We start from the raw sequence: 17,437 nt of genomic DNA, 5'->3' as shown, positions 1-17,437 counted from the left end.
TTTTGTCATTTGTCTCATGTTTTCATTGTTTTGTGTCTCATTTTTGTCGTTTTGGGTCTTATATTTGACATACTGTGTCTCGTTTTCTTCGTTTTGTGTCTCATTTTTGTAAGATTTTGTCCTCTTGATGTTGTTTTTTTGTCTATTATTGTCTGACTTTTGTCATTTATCTCATGTTTTCATTGTTTTGTCTCATTTTTGTAATTTTGTGTGTCATTTCTGTGTTTCATGCCTCATTTTTGTCGTTTTGGTCTTATATTTGTCATTTTGTGTCTCGTTTTCTTCGTTTTTTCTCTCATTTTTGTAATATTTAGTCTTCTTATTGTTGTTTTTTGTCTATTATTGTCTGACTTTTGTCGTTTGTCTCATGTTTTCATTGTTTTGTCTCATTTTTGTCGTTTTGTGTCTATTATTTGTCATTTTGTGTCTCGTTTTCTTCGTTTTGTGTCTCATTTTTGTAATATTTAGTCTTCTTTTTGTTGTTTTTCGTTTATTATTGTCTGACTTTTGTCGTTTGATTTTTGAAGGAAAGCCCACCTTTGCTCAATAATAACAATAACAATGATAACAGCCAGCAGGAACTCAGTTTTCCCCACCGGGCATAATTAAATCGATTTATCTGACTTCCTCTCCATATGCTCTGCACTGCATACCAGCAATTTGGGCCAAATCGACTTCTATTAATGGGAGATATGAGGACTGAGAAAGGAGGAGAGTGATGAAGGTGAGGGACGAAGCTGCAGCCAGATCCACCCGATGCTAATCGGACTTAAAGCAGCTTCACTTAGAACCTATTAATAATGTATGGAGGGAGATGCGAGTGGAGCAGATATTCACTGCTTCTTATTTTAATATCCCACTCTTTAAAGTCTATCAGCTCAAGTACAGTGTAGTGACACGTGTTCTTTCCTGCATCCAAAGACCAAATCCAAGATATTCGAGTGCCTTTTGCAAGACAGCATGTTCCAAATTCTCCTAAGTGTCGTGCAGGGGTTGTCCAACATGAGGCCCGTGGGCCAAAACTGGCCCTCCAGAGGCTCCAATTCAATGACAAAGTGTAACAATGACAGAGAAGACATTAACTGCAGATTGTAGATTTGTAAAACTATAAATTCAAAATAATTTCTAGACCATGACAAATTGATTTGATCATAAAGTAAAATACGAGATTGCTCATTGTTCTTTTGTCATTTTGTATCTCTGTTTTTGTCGGTCTGTGTCTCATTTCTATCATTTTGTGTCTCATTTTTGAAATATTTTGTCCTCTTTTTGTTGTTTTTTTCTGTTATTGTCTGACTTTTGTCATTTGCCTCATGTTTTCCTTGTTTTGTGCCTCATTTTTGCTGTTGTGTGTCTCATTTTTGGTATTTTGTGTCATATTTTTGTCATTTTGTATCTCTCTTTTTGTGGTTTTGTGTCTCATTTTTATCATTTTGTGTCTCATTTTTGTAATATTTTGTCCTGTTTTTGTTGATTTTTTCTGTTATTGTCTGACTTTTGTCGTTCGTCTCAAGTTTTCCTTGTTTTGTGTCTCATTTTTGGCATTTTGTGTCATATTTCTGCTGCATTGTGTCTCATTTTCTTTGTTTTCTGTCTCCTTTTTGTAATATTTTGTCTCGTTTTCGTTGTTTTTTGTCTATTGTTGTCTGACTTTTGTCATTTGTCTCATGTTTTTGTTGTTTTGTGTCTCATTTTTGTTGTTCTGTGTCTCATTTTTATCATTTTGTGTCTCATTTTTGTAATATTTTGTCCTGTTTTTGTTGATTTTTTCTGTTATTGTCTGACTTTTGTCATTCGTCTCATGTTTTCGTTGTTTTGTGCCTCATTTTTGGCATTTTGTCATATTTTTGCTGTTTTGTGTCTCATTTTCTTTGTTTTCTGTCTCCTTTTTGTAATATTTGTCTTGTTTTTTGTCTATTGTCTGACTTTTGTTGTTTGTCTCATGTTTTCATAGTTTTGTGTCTCATTCTTGTCATTTTATGTCTCATTTTTGTAATATTTTCTCATGTTTTCATTGTTTTGTGTCTCATTCTTGTCATTTTGTGTCTCATTTTTGTAATATTTTGTCTTGCTGTTTTTTGTCTGACTTTTGTAGTTGTGATAATAAAGTAAAACTCTTTATCATTCAGTTCCAGATAGCTGTGACTAAACGTTTTGTTCCTTTGTAGACACTCTGTGATCTGGAAGTTGTAATGTGTAAATGATAAAATGAGGCATAATGTTGAAATTGAATTCATGTTTATGACCCCTGGTATAGTGGAAACCAAACACTATGGTAAAATTTAGAGGGATCCGTTTAATTTTTTCTAATTTGACACCTAGAAGAGAGAAGATTGAGGCAGACAGGTATGAACGCACAGCAAGTTGCTCTCAGGGGAGCTGAAAGCAGATATGGAAAGCTCGTCTTAATCAACGCCTGGCCAGTCCCAGAAGTACTGATGCTTCAGTCAGACAAAAGAGAGAGTGACGAATGGAATAGAGGAAAAACAGAAGGAGAAGGAGGACAGAAAGGAAAGAAGAGGCGGAAGGAATGGAAGCAAGAAATGGAGGAGGAAGAGGAGAAAGAAAAGGGAGGATGACTGAGATCAAGGAATCGGAACTAACAAGGCAAAGGTACAAAAGAAGAGGGAAATGAATGTAAAAAGGGAGAGAAAAGGATGGAGAGAGATAACAAACAGGGGAGGAGGAGGACTGTGAATAGCTGGAGCGCCGTCCAGGGGCCGTCTGCTGAAATATGGGCTTCAGTTTAATTGTTTTCATTCTGATATGTGGCATATTTCAGCGATTCCATATAAAAATCCGTCGCCTAGAGCAATTTGTCTTTTCCCTTCCGCACTTCTGTCAGGGAAAGCCATTAATATTTAACGGGACCACCGGGCTACACGCCTCATTCTCATGCTCCGACGCTGTGTGTTGTCTCTTTAAGTGAGACGGTCAATAGAGCCCTGAAACGCTGGGCGGTGACCTCTACACACTCAGCAGTTTTAGCAGCTGTGGGATCTGCTCAGAGCACAACACAGACACATGAACACACAAACCGCAAACCCTGGAAGTCGCTCGGTTTGTGAGACCGCACAGCACTGACGAGATTTAAAGTGACAGATGATCCAAATTCCACATATTAAACTAACTTTACCCTTGTTGTTTAGCCACGCTGATCGTTTTGGATAATCTCTGGATTATCCACAGTAATAGGATCATGCTCATTTTTGATCATCTGCGTGGTGTTTTTCCTTTATTTGGATGGGAGCATTACAGAAAGAGGAAATGTGTGGAAAGGGAGCAAAGGGAATTAGATGCACTAAAAGTTGGGCCGGCCAAGAATCGAACTGGGTTCACAACGCTGATGGCATCTGCACCCACTCAGCTATCAGGTTTCAATTTTTAAAAGTTTGGAACACCATTAAAACTAATTTCCGTGAAGCTCTCTTTGTACAGCATCCCCAGCAGAGAGCTCAAAAGTTTGGAAAACAAAGCAAAGTTTCACAATTGCCACATACTACAGTGGAAATGTGAATTTTTAGACGCTTACCTGCAACACTGTGTCATTTTCCTTTATAACGCTTTGCATCTTAATGACTGACAGTGGCGGCTGGTGGTGAAATTTGTTGGGTGGGCTAACAAATGCATAATACCGATTAAATGGTTAACACAGCTGCAAAAGCAACATCACCTATGATACACACAGTCACATCAATTACAGGTACACTAGACTTTTTTGTGCTCTACATCAACACTCTCACTCACACACACACACCACTACAAAACGTGTTCCAACTGCAACGACTGCCCACAGACAGCCTGCTGCAGCTGTCTTATTACAACTGTTTGGCGACATGTAGTGCAAAACACGCCTTCAGTACAACAGATGACCTCAGCAAAAACAAGGTGTCACAGTCCTTTAACAGGTCAACATGGGCCTACCTTATTTGAAAAGAAGCTCACATCGACGGCCGATGTGATCTCAGTCTCTTGACTTCCAGCTTTTCCTCCAAAGACATTGAGGAAAATGGACATGAAAGCAAATAATCCACCTCGTTCATGCTAACGCCCGCCATAGCTGAACCTTTTCTCGCTGCGTCAAAGGCCTGTGGGCTGACTGAAGTTAGCCCAAATGATCAGTAAATCATGGGGGCGGGACATGACACCTGTCAATCACTTATAGAACGAAATGAATGAAAGCGGACTGTATCTGCTGGGGCTGTAAAAAATAAGCCCATTTATAGATATTCTGTTTGTCTTTTGGCTGATTGGTGCTGTTGCTACCTTTGTTTTCACCTGAACTTAAAACAATCTGTTGTAAGTTATTTAAAAAATAATTTTCTCATCTTTTTGTGTTGGCCTGGGAGGGCTTAGCCCTGTTAGCCCATTTATACCAGGCATCGCTGATGACTGATGAATTAAAAACTGGTGCTGGGCAACGATCAATTTTTAATCTGGTTTAATCGCATGACTTTTGGCAATATAGTGTACATTAGAGCTGCACGCTTAAGCAAACATTTTTCACCAGTTTGGCTTCCCACAATTACACCCCCTGTCAAAAGTTGCAGGTTCTACTTTATTTGAATGAGACAGTGTCCTTAAACTTTTGACAGGGGGTGTAAGTGAACATGATTGGCTGCAATACTGACGATTAAAGTGCATTCTCAGACAAATCTACTGTTAGAATGCTTTATTTTGCTGTTTTTCAAATCAATTTTTGGTCAGAGTAACTAAGTGGAGACTGAAGGCTTCTTAGTGTACAGGGCAGTCAACTAGTTAGTGTCGTTTAACATCAGTAAATTAGGTAAGCTGCAATGAAAAAGTGTTCAAAAAATGAAGAATTTTGGGCGCCGTTTTATTTCTGTTTTGCTTCTAGGAGACTAAGAGCCTTATTTGAAGTCTTACTGTGACATTAGGATGTGTACATTAGCAAGGATGCAGCACAGCATGAGTGTCGGCAACGTGCAAATGAAGTAAAGATCAGTGAATAACCCTTAGAAATAATCTTGATGACAATCCAAAATAATTGTGATTATTTTGCCCGTAACTGTCCAACCCTGATGTGCATTTTAATTACTTTGGAGCGCTAAACTAAGAGCTCCCAAACCACACAGAGCCTGTATATTTACTGCTGGAATTCTAAATGATGTATTCTTAACATTTGTCCGGCTGGAGTCGAGGGAAAAGGCCCGGTCGCCATGGCGACACATGAGAGCCACTGGCAGACTGCTAAAGGTTAGACTCCCGGCTCCTCCGGCCCACCACACATCCTCAGACCAGAAACACTTAACCTTCTCGTCTGGGAAGCACAGGTCGCGCTCGGTGCGTATTTTAGTGGGAGAAACATGCAGGGGGAGCGAGGAAAGAGCCAAATCTGGAGGGACTGTGTGTGTGTGTGTTCTCGCATATGTCTGTCATTAGCAGACATTAAATGACAGAGGAAGTCCATCCATCACACGTGGCACGAAGATGACCGGAGAGGACACGGCCGCCATTGGAGGTGTAATCGCTTCCTGGCGCCCCCGTGCTCCCAAACATGTGTGTCTACAAGTAGGTAAGATCAAATGCTAATTGGTCGTGACTGTTTCCTGTGGCCACGTGAATACCTTTAATTGGCCGGTGAGCGATGGGCAGCTGGCCGCTGAAATGCCGCTGAGCCGTCTGGCCGGTACGAATGTGTCTGCGCTTCAAACGCCCCGTCCCTCGGGGTCAATCCAAATGTCATAACTCGATAGGAGCTGATGGATCGTGGAGCTGATCAACACAAATGGAAGCCTCGGCTCACTGTGTCATTTGATAATTACAGAAAGAGGCAATAATTCACCGCGCAAATGTGGGTATTGTGTTCCCCGGCTGGATGAGTCACGGACGTTACCGGTGGAAATAAAAATGAGATTCACTCCTAATGAGATCTCCGCTTTTTGAAAAATGCGACGGCAACTCCGGGAACATAATCGATGGGAGAGCATTACAGAATGATTAGCTCTCCGAATATTGCTCCTTGAACAATAAGAAAAGCAGCCGGTAATAACAGAGGTAAATAATTTCTCTTACTGCAGGAGGAGAGGGCGAACAATCAGAGGATATATACACCTTGTGGGAACCCAACTATGAGGAAGGAGGAGGCAAACAAGTGGCTCAGAAGCCTGTGAATAAAGTAATTAATTTTTCAGCTGCTCCAGTGGAGATGCCTCATGGTCAAACTGTAGAGGGGTGAGGCGGGGGATGCCGACTCACCCCTCCCTTCCTCCCCTCGCCGCCGAACAACAGAGCCGCACTGCAAAAACTCAACATCTTATTTGTAGTCAGAATGTCTCATCCCACTTCATTTAAGATAAATTCACTTAAAAAGTGACATTTCAGCAAGACAGAGGGGCTTGGTTTAAGACAACGCATCTTAGATATCTTGTTAAGTCAAACAAACTTTAAATGATCTTGTTTTAACCCTCGTGTCGTCCTGCAGGTCAAATTGAACCGTTTTAAAGTTTGAAAATGTGGAAAAATTTCTATATTTTCTCTGTGAAAGCTTCCACATTTTCAACATATTTGGGATATTTTTGATGGAAAAAAAAGAAATATTCCAAAAAAAAAAAAAGGTTTCTTTAAGAACATTCAGAAAAAAATCAACCAAAATCCAGCGAATTTCGCTGGATTTTGGTTGATTTTTTTCTGAATGTTCTTAAAGAAAACATCAGAAGTTTTACTGATAAATATGGAATCACTTTAGATATTTTTAAGATTTTTTTTGGAAGATTTTTATTCATTTTTTTTTAAATATTTGCAATTTTCTTTTTTTTAAATTTTTCTTTTCTTTTTTAAAAATAAAAGTTGTCAGGGAAACTTTTTTCCCGAAGATTTTGCAAATTTTCAGAAATTTGTGAAATTTTTTTGGCTGAATTTTTTGATTTTTTTTTTCAGGCAAAGCAACAATATTTTCTGACGCCGTAAAGGGTTAAGACACCTAAGCTTGACAGTAAAGCGTAAAATATTTTTTTATTGTTTTCCAGCTAATTTTAACATCTCAATATTCTAAATATCACATCTTATTTGAAGAAATCTTACCAAGGCGTTTTTCACGTGTTCTTTTGGCAGATTTTTCCACTGATTTCACGGTAGAAGTTCTTTTTTTGTCTTGTTTTGAGAGGGGCATTTTTTCCAGTGAATAAAAGAGAGCGGTTCTGTGCCAAACGGTCTGGCTGGAGGCAGGTAGAGTCGAGGTATGAAAGACAAGGAACTTAAAAGGCTTTTGCGTGAGAAGAGAAGGCGGAATTTCAAGGGGAAAGTGATGTAGAGAGCGACAGTAAAAAAAACCAACAACAGAGTGAGGGAGGGGTGTGAAGCTTGTTGTGACTGCCCCTTTATCAGCTGATATATATGCATGAGGATTTCCTCATCATCTCTACTGTCAATTCCCCATCCCTCTGATATTTGACTGACAGCTCACATCAACGCCAATAAACCTGCACATCATTCTAGGAAAGCTGCCCATCGCCGCTGAACGGAGGCGCGAAACGGAGGGAAAAAAGTTAATTTGTTTTTCCGGCGGCTGCCGACGGCGATAGCGCCCGCGTCTGTTTGCCTCCATGGCAAAGTTGTAAATTAGAATTGTGTCTCAATAGTTGAGCACAGGAAGCTGCTTCTGCCGCGTGAAAGCTCATTTTCAACGACGGTAGAAAATAAAAAAAACTACTTGGCAGCTTTTTTTTTTAACATTCGAGGAGTCGGGATTCTTGCAGGGAGCAAATTGTGCTGAATTATGAAATGAAAATAAGAAATAGCTGTCATTTTAAGACTACTTTTCCTCCATGAGGGCTGATTCGCTGCTCGCTGCTGACGATATTTCAACGTTGCGGTACGTCTCAGGGGTTGAGGGAGAGACTGCCAGAGGAAATGTAACTTTGAGGAGCATAATGGCCTCAAATGACAGCGGTGGACGAAGGAAACACCGCAAAAACTCAACATCTTACCAAGTCTGTTTGTCTTATTTTTAGTCAGAATGTCTCATCTCACTTGATTTAAGATAAATTCACTTAACAAGAGACATTTCAGCGAGATGGAGGGACTTGATTTAAGACAACGCATCTTAGATATCTTGTTAAGTCAAACAATCTTGAAATTATTTTGTTTTGATTTGAATTTTACAAGAAAATTCAAAATAAGTTTAACCCTCGTGTCGTTTTAAAGTTTGAAAATGTGGAAAAAATACATATTTCACAGTGAAACTTCTGATGTCCACATTTTCAACATTTCTGGAAAATCTTTGAACATTTTTTGGTGGAAAAAATGTTAGAAATGTTTCTTCAGAACATTCACATAAAAATCAACCAAAATTCAGCAAATTTCGCTGGATTTTGGTTGATTTTTTTGTGAATGTTCTGAAAGAAAATATTAGACCTTTTTCTGATATATATGTAATCACTATATATTTTTAGAATTTGTTTTGGAAGATTTTTACTCATTTTTTGAAATATTTATGAGAATTTTCTTGCCAAATTTGGGGGATTATTTTAAAATAAAATAAAACTTTTAAGGGAAAATTTTAAGTAAATTTTCAGAAATTTGGGAAATTTTTTGGTTGATTTTTTGGATTTTTTCAGACAAGGAACCAATATTTTTTGGCGCCCATAAATGCAGACAGAAGGAGGGTTAATACATCTCAAATTAGGAGGTTAGATAAAAGTGAAAATCTATTTTTGAGTGAAAAATTATTTTTTTTAGCATGTCTGGCTTATTTTAAGACACCTAAGCTTGACAATCCTGGTTAAAAATAGAGCTTAAAATAAGTTTTTACGCTAATTTTAACATCTCAATATTCTAAATATCACATCTTATTTCAAGAAATCTTACCAATCCATTTTTCACTTATCCTATTGGCAGATTTTTCACTTATTTCAAAGTAAAAGTTCCTTGAAATCCGTTTTTCTTCTTGTTTTGAGAGGGGCATTTTTTCCAGTGGATGATAAGGGGAGCACATCTGAATGTACAGTGTTGCTTTTTGTATATCTTTACATGCACACACACAAAAAAGCTAATTCTAGGTTCCTCTAATTGCAGGTTAAAGCCAGCAGCAGATAAAGGTGACATGAACCGTCAGCGGGGTCTCCATTTCAATTACTCCAACCTCTGCCCTGCCGCATATAGAGCAGAGAAAACACTCTGCGCGGCTTTACATTCCCTTGGAACATGCATTTAAGGCAACACTGATTAGTAACCCATACATGTCAAGTGTTGCAAAGATGGTGATTTGTGGTTTCGCATACATTATTTATGGAATTATAAAGAGATGAATAGAGATGCAGTAAGAGAGAGCGATAATGCTTATCCTCAAGAGGTTTGTCCTGTGAGCCAAATATATGGCCTTATGCATATTTTACCAAAGAGAATATTAATAAATACTCCCTTGAAGACTCCGTATCGGCGCAGCTAACAGCCCCTTAAATGCCAGATGAGATGCCGGATCAAAGAAATCCACCTGCAGTGCATTAAGCGACGGTGGGATTAGGTAATGCACCTCCAATTTACCCCCATCACAGCTTAGAGTCGCTGCTGAGACACCCACACAAACATGTCAGGGGGATTTTGGTATGCCTGCTGACACAGATGACAACCAGGACCTGCTCAAACACTCGCTTCCTTCGTTTGGCCCTTTTCCTCTTCTGTGTTGCTGCAGTTGTTTTTTGTGTGTGTGCGTTTAAAGCCACACTGTCACGGTGTGTTTCTGCACTCCACACAACCAGCAAGCTCATTTACATATTTGATGCTATAAACACTTCCTAATAAGTTGGTCTTTCACTGGGATGTGCAGAAAACACCGGGTAGCTGCAGTGTCACAACCAAAGTGTGATATTTTCCTAAATCGAACCTGGAGAGTAGTGCTTAGCTGCACAGAATGCAATTTTTGGGAGTGTTTTTTCTAGATTTGTGAAGAACAGATCCCTCACAAAGATGAAAATCCAAGGAATTGTCTTTGTTTAACTGGCAGGAGGTCATATTAGCTCACTTAATCGCAGAAAATCATGAACTTGTGTGAATTCATGCAGGACTTGAAAGCTCATTGCGTCTAATGTCGCTTGGTTAAGTTCTCTCAAGGACGGAGCGAAATGAAGTGGGGAGGAAAGTATAGAAGGCTGAGATAAAAAGAAGCTGAAAAGGACATAAAGGAAGGGCACGATGGAGGTGGTGAAGCAGGGAAATAAAGACATTTCAGGGCACATCGAGGAGAGAGGGGCTCATGAAACGAGAGGAGAGGCAGCGAGGAGGTGGAGTGCAGCAACAAGCGGTAATCCATCAGGAGTCATGGAGGAACGGGCCCTTTCCAGTTTGACACCAAGACTTTGGTTCTGCGGAGCACAGCCCACCAGTGACTACCTTTAAACCCTGCACATCCTGCTGCTCCGCGATAGGATAAGAGCGGAACGGATGGCGCTAATTGGCTTGCTTCCCTGTCGGATTTCTGCAAACAGAGGAGCGGGGGGGAGAGGATGTATATCGGGTTGTATGTGGATTTGTAAACAGCGGCTCAGAACGCCGACTTTCATGTCCTTTAAATTGGTGGAGGGGGTGTTTTCGATAGCGACAGCCCCGCATTGATCCTGACTGAGCGACGGACGGGAAAGCGATGACACAACCGCTGATCGGTGACATGCGCTCAGGATGATGGAGTCGCATGCAAAGAGAGTAAACATTAAGGATACACACAGCCTCACCTTTCAGCACACGTTGATGACACAATCAGAGAAGTCACAAGCTCTATATCCTTCAGACCTCCTGATTAAGTCAAGGTGGATCAAACCCAAACATGTCTAATCCTCAAACAGAAACAGAGTCAGCTCAAGCTGCCACACTAGAATTAACCCTGGTGTCGCCCTGCGAGACAAAACTGACCCGTTTTAAAGGTTGAAAATGCGGGAAATAAATAAATTTTCACAGTGAAACTTCTGATGTCCACATTTTCAACATTTCTGGGAAATTTTGGAACATTTTTTGGTGGAAAAAAAGAAATATTAAAAAATGTTTCTTTAAGAACATTCACAAAAAAATCAACCAAAAGAAAATAAGAAAATATTAAGAGGTTTCCCTTAAGAAAATATATAAGTTTTACTGATATATATGCAATCACTTTAGATATTTTGAGGATTTTTACTCATTTTTTGAAAATATTTACAAGAATTTTCTTTCCAAATTTGGGGAATTTTTTAAAATAAAAATGTTATGGGAAACTTCTAAAGAATTATTGGAGTTTTCTTCCTGAAGGTTTTGCAAATTTTCAGAAATTTGAGGAATTTTTTGCAGATTTTTAGTTTTTTTTCAGACAAGGAAACAATATTTCTTGGTGCCTGTAAATGAGGATAACAGGAGGGTTAAAACATCTCAGATTAGAAGATTACATGAAAACAAAAAATCTATTTTTGAGTAAAAAAAAAAAAAGTTTGTTTTTTAGCATATCTGGCTTTTTTAACGCACCTAAGCTTGACAATCTTGGTAAAATATAGCTTAAAATAAGCTTTCCCAGCTAATTTTAACATCCCAATAGTCTATATATCACATCTTATTTCAAGAAATCTCACCAAGCCATTTTTCACTTGTTCTATTCTAGATTTTTTTCACTTATTTCAAGATAAAGGTTCCTTAAAATAAGTTTTTTTTCTTGTTGTGAGAGGAGCATTTCTTCCTGTTTAAGTCCTGCTGGATGAAACCAAAACATGTCTAATCCTCACACAGAAACAGAGCGAGCTCCAGCTGCACACACCAGGATTAATGCAGCGAGGCTGGGAGACTTGGAAGAATTTCACTTTGCGGTATGAAGCACCCGGAACTCTCGTCTTTGCTTTGAAACTAAAATAATATTGTTGGCAGAGGTTTTGTTAAAACTCAGAGGTGTAATGTAAACATTCCTGTTTGAAACGGACATCTGACACCTGTGACCAGGTGAAGCTCTCTTGTTCTACACGCGGATGTGGCAGCGACGTCGAGAGAAAACAGAGGAGCGGCCCCAGTTCCACTGTTAGTCTTTCTGCGGTCTGTCAGAGTCGTGGCCCCCGAGGCTACGTTCTGGGCAAAGACTTCACCGCCGTCTGCTGAATACAGACAAGACGAGCAGTCAAGCGCTACCGAGGAAGGTCTGAAGGGCACTGCCATTTGTCTTGGCTTATTTAGCAATCAGGGAGACAAGATGAGAACGTGGCTTTGAGAGGCTGGTGATGAAAAAGAGGAGAAGTCACATCTGAGGCCGACTTACTGCAGAGCAGCCGGGACACGTAGGCAGCCAGAGAGCAGAACAGAGCAGACCGGAGTTTACATCTTTGGATGCAACACCTTTTTGGCTAATAGGGAACATTGTCTTATTTTCCACAAGCCATCACTAATCAGAACGAGGGCTGGGACTTCAATGTGTTCATTTTGTTTGGGGTCAACCGGACAATTCCATGTTTTCCATGAAAACTCACCCTTTTATCCATGTGCTAACACAACTGCACAAGGGTTTTCTAACCATCAATGAGCCTTCCAGCACCATTAGCTAACACAATGTAGCATTAGAACACAGGAGCGATGGATGCCGGAAATGTTCCTCTGTACCCCTATGGAGATATTCCATGAAACATTCCAGCTACACTGCAAAAACTCCAAAGTCTTACCAAGTCTATTTGTCTTATTTTTAGTCAGAATGTCTCATCCCACTTGCTTTAAGACAAATTCACTTAAGTGACATTTCAGCAGATGGAGGGGCATCTTAAATATCTTGTTAAGTCAAACAATCTTGAAATGATCTTCTTTTGAGGTGAATCTTACAAGAAACTCCAAATAAGTTTAACCCTCATGTCGTCCCGAGAGTCAAATTGACCCGTTTTAAAGTTTGAAAATGTGGGAAAAAAATCGGTTTTCATAGGGAAATGTCTGATGTTCACATTTTTGAACATTTTTTTGGTGGAAAAAAGAAATTTTAAAAATGCTTCTTAAGAACATTCACACAAAAAATCAACCAAAATCCAGCGAATTTCGCTGGATTTTGGTTGATTTTTTTGTGTGAATGCTCTTAAAGAAAATAGAAGTTTTACTGATATATATGTAATCACTTTAGACATTTTCAGGATTTTTTTGGAAGATTTTTACTCATTTTTTTGAAAATATTTACAAGAACCTTCTTGCCAAATTTGGGGGATTTTTTTAAATGAAACTTTTAAGGGAAACTTATGGAATTATTGGAATTTTCTTCCTGAAGTTTTTGCAAATTTCCAGAAATTTAGGGATTTTTTTTGCTGATTTTTTGGATTTTTTTCAGACAAGGAAACAATATTTTTTGGTACCCGTAAATGAGGACAACAGGAAGGTTTAAATATCTCAAATTAGGAGGCTACATGAAAGTGAAAATCTATTTTTGAGTGGAAAACTGCTATTTTTTTAGCATATCTGGCTTATTTTAAGACACCTAAGCTCGACAGTCCTGGTAAAATAGAGCGTGAAATAAATTTTCCCAACTTATTTTGAGATCTCAATATTCTAAATATCACATCTTATTTCAAGAAATCTTCCCAAGCCATTTTTCACTTGTTCTACTGGCGGATTTTTTTCACTTATTTCAAGGTAAAAGTTCCTTGAAATAAGTTTTTTGCTCTTGTTTTGAGAGGGGCATTTTTTCCAGTGTAGAACAGTCATTCACCACATGTCTAGACTGTGTTTCTGATTAATTTAATGTTATCTTTTCTTTCAAAAATAGGGACAAAACAAGCGACCGCAAACCTCTGAACGACTGTAAATACAGACGACAGATGCACAATAACATCAGCACTGAACAAAAATATATATTTATCATGGAATATCAATAAAAATGAACACTCACAGACAGATACTGTCTGCAAAGCTGTGATATTGTCTGAAAAATGTAAGCTGAATTCGTGAATGTGAATTGCAAATCACAATAAGAGTAGCAATAATAACATGCTAATTCCACTGCAGGAGATGCTTGATGTTCTCTGCAGCGCCGGCCGCTGGCATAAACACTCTATGCCGTTGTTTATAGCCACATCCACTAGAGGGGGCCACACCACAATAAGTGTGTGATTCGCATTTTGTCCCTGTCGAGGATACATTTTTTAAAAAAATAAATATTTGCTGTTAATCATCTGCATGTGTGTTTTAACCCAATTACAAGCTGTGCACGTGATTTGGCAGTTGCCCTGTGCATGTTTTGGGGCCACAAAAAAAATCTTGCTTAGGGCCACCAAAGTCCTAGGGCCGGCCCTGGTTCTCTGCAATTGGGTGGAAAAAACACGTGCATGTATGGGTGTTTGGACAAAAGGGGTTGAAATATACGGACACATTTAATCTTGGCACAATATTAACAAAATGTTGCATTTGCATGGCGCCTTTCGAAAGTCACAAGGAGGCTTTGCACCAATGGAAAGCACAACATTAGCATTAGCTGATTCCTCGGCGAACAGGCGAGTTTGGAGAGTTTTTCCAAAGTCATGATAGAAGCAGCAGATTTTTTTTCAGAAGAGATTTTCTAAAAGGCCAAACAAAGGCCTGACAGGTGTGGGGATGGTGAGTAGAGTCATTTTGGAGAGCTGGAAAGTCCAAGATGGGATTTAGCGATGGAAAAGATCTGATAGGTACTGGAGGCAAGGGGGTTGATAAAAATCCAATACCGTGCATCCCCAGTTTAGACAAAGCCATTAAATGACATGAATCTGGCTTCAAGGTCCGTATTGTTGTAGTTCTGGAGGTTTAAATTCAGCACATCGTCTTAATGAGCAGGTAGAGCGTGCACAGTTCCCGTGAAGCTACATCTGTCCAGATTCAGAATAAAAAATAGCCCTAAATCACAGTTTATATTCAATTATTACTTCATTTTGTGAAGAATACGGAACAGTTGCACACTGTACCTCAAAGTCACATCTCAATTAGGTCAATTAGCTTACTTTTTATAACAGCAAATGGATAGAATTTCTCTAATTAAACAGCAAAGGTGTTGGGATCTTTCATACAAATACAACCTCCCTTCTTTTATTTATTCTAATTGAACATTTTCATGTTGCCAGCTTAAAATAAAACAACAAAACCTCCACATATTTTAAACAGACCGGCACGTGGAGCTACGAAATAAAGCTCTTCACATAAAGAGAAACACATGCGGAAAAAAAATAAATGTTCCCACAACAAATATGTGAATTTCAGAGGTCACCTTATACCCAGCTGTTTGCAACATACGGCCGCCAAAAACAACTTGTTCCTCAAATACTGCCGCGGCTAAACCAAATATTTACAGCCACCGAAAGAACAGGGCACACTTCCAACGTTTGCGGTGCGAGCCGTCGCTGCGCACACTTTCACTGCAGAGGCAAATCGAGGCCGTATGTTTGTAATTTGCCCTTTTCCTAATGCTGCCATTGGAGTAAAATAACATCCGAGAGCTGCAATCAGATTGAACGGCGCAATACTCGGGCTAATTAAGTCATATTTCAAGTTCAATAACAATCACGTTGGCCAGATAAAGGCCAGAGCGGGAGAGAGAGGCAAGTGTGTGGGGTAACAGTCTGGAGGCTTTTGTGATGCTCAGCCCATTGTTGAGCGTGAAAAGGAGTCTGAACAGAGGGATGCTTTGGAGTGGTTCTGATAGCTGTGGCGGAATCAGAACACTGAGCTTGTAAATGAGTATCTAAAGTATCAGGACACACTGCAAAAACTCCAAATCTTACCAAGTATATTTGTCTTATTTTTAGTCAAAATGTCTCATCCCACTTGATTTAAGATACATTCACTTAACAAGAGACATTCTAGCAACATGGAGGGACTTGATTTAAGACAACGCATCTTAAATATCTTGTTAAGTCAAACAATCTTGAAAATATCTTGTTTAACCCTTGTGTTGTCCTGCGAGTCAAATTGATCCGAAATATTTTCACAGTGAACACTTTTACATTTTTAGCATTTTTTGGGAAATTTTTGAACATTTCTTGATGGAAAAAAGAAACGTTAAATAAAATGTTTCTTTAAGAACGTTTGGGGAAAAAAATCAACCAAAATCCAGCGAAATTTGCTGGATTTTGGTTGATTTTTTCCCCCAAATGTTCTTAAAGAAAATATTAAAGTTTTACTGATATATGTGCAATCACTTTAGATATTGTTAGGATGTTTTTTTTTGAAGATTTTTATTTATTTTTTGAAAATATTTGCAATTTTATTTATGTATTTATTAAATTTTTATTTCTTGCCAAATTTGGGGATTTTTTTTTTTAAATAAAAGAGAAACTTTTCAGGAATTTTCTTCCTGAAGATTTTGCAAATTTTTATATCTTTGGGGAATTTTTTGCAGAATTTTAGGATTTTTTCAGACGAGGCAAAAATATTTTTTGGTGCCGTAAATGAAGACAACAGGAGGGTTAAGACACCTAAGCTTGATAATCCTGGTAAAATAGAGCTGATTTTAAGATCTCAATATTCTAAATATCACATCTTATTTCAAGAAATCTTCCCAAGCCATTTTTCACTTGTTCTATTGGCTGATTTTTTCACCTATTTCAAGGTTAAAGTTCCTTGCAATCAGTAATTTTCTTCTTGTTTTGAGAGGGGCATTTTTTCCAGTGCACTTTTCATCAGCATGCTCAAGTCCATAAAAAACACAGTATGCCATCATTCACATTTCAATTCAGAGGCTATGACTGGTGCATTTTTATCAATAAATATATAACCTACGGCACAACAAAGCTCAGCATTTACAGAGCAGCTGCCACACACTAAGATCCCATGAAGTCCACAAAAGAAGACTTTACTGTCTGTGATATGAAAGCTGCAGACTTTCTCACAGCGTAAGAAATATAAAGTGGACATCCTAATCATAAACTGCTACGGAATCGCCCAGTTCATATTGATTTCTTTTGTTATTGCCAAAAACAAGCAACCCACAATGACAGTGAAGAATAAAAAGAAGGCAGAGAGGAAACAGTCCAACTACAAACAGAGAAAAAAACAGGAAACTGAGCAGTATAGAGCAAAGATTTCCTTCCAAACTTCACATAAACACAATCTGTCACACAGCTAGCAGTGTCAGCTTCTACATATTTGCCGCAGAGAGACAGCAGAAGCTCGATGCGTGTTACAAATTGAACTAAGACGACTGCACGTTACTGGGTAAATCCTGCCGTAGGTGAACTGGATTTCAGCTAACTGCTACCCAGCTGACACGTTCCTGTATGTACCTCTGCTGCTCTATGTGTGTCCTTCATCCTGCCCTTCCCTTCCCGACTCTCCACCGCCAGCATCGCCGTGTGAACATCTCTTCCATTACTGCCCTTGACACTGCGGCCGATTGGATTCTTATCTGCCATCTGTAGGCCAACGCTCGGCCCGCGCTATCTCTCGTCACAGCCTAATTGAATCTCAAGTGTTGGAAGTGTGGTGATACACTGACCACACCGTGTCACTGCCAATAGATAAGGATTGCTGTTGGAGGATTGGA

At 39.0% G+C, this 17,437-nt stretch overlaps 1 protein-coding gene across 1 annotated transcript in view; it reads right to left on the bottom strand.

The window, feature by feature from the left end:
* pard3ba (par-3 family cell polarity regulator beta a) overlaps positions 1-17,437 on the bottom strand; it is a 261,589-nt gene that overhangs the window by 97,419 nt on the left and 146,733 nt on the right.

The sequence above is a fragment of the Acanthochromis polyacanthus genome, chromosome 22, assembly GCF_021347895.1.
Source record: "Acanthochromis polyacanthus isolate Apoly-LR-REF ecotype Palm Island chromosome 22, KAUST_Apoly_ChrSc, whole genome shotgun sequence".
NCBI lineage: Eukaryota > Metazoa > Chordata > Actinopteri > Pomacentridae > Acanthochromis > Acanthochromis polyacanthus.
The sequence above is the reverse complement of the archived record's forward strand: the minus strand, read 5'-3'. Positions and strand labels throughout refer to the sequence as shown.